This window comes from Triticum dicoccoides, chromosome 5B (genome assembly GCF_002162155.2).
Source record: "Triticum dicoccoides isolate Atlit2015 ecotype Zavitan chromosome 5B, WEW_v2.0, whole genome shotgun sequence".
Taxonomy (NCBI): domain Eukaryota; kingdom Viridiplantae; phylum Streptophyta; class Magnoliopsida; order Poales; family Poaceae; genus Triticum; species Triticum dicoccoides.
Genome location: NC_041389.1, coordinates 646,391,756 through 646,392,075, shown reverse-complemented (window position 1 = coordinate 646,392,075; position 320 = coordinate 646,391,756).

Below are 320 nucleotides of genomic sequence, written 5' to 3'. Positions count from 1 at the left end.
ACTAAAAAACAGAAAACATTTATAACATTTCTATAAATATTTCTATAACTAAAAAACAGAAAACATTTATAACATTTCTATAAAACTAACATTTCTAATATTTATATAACTAAAAAACAGAATAATTTCTAACATTTCTATAACTAAAAAACAGAAAATTTTATAACAAACAAACTAATGTGTGTAGTGTGTGTGTGTGTGTGTGTGTGTGTGTAGTGTGTGTGTGTAGTACTGTGTGTGTGTGTGGACATGGCGGCCGGGGCGAGCTCACCGGCGAGGCGACGACGGGGCGGCGAGGAAGGGGCGACGGGACGGGGTGG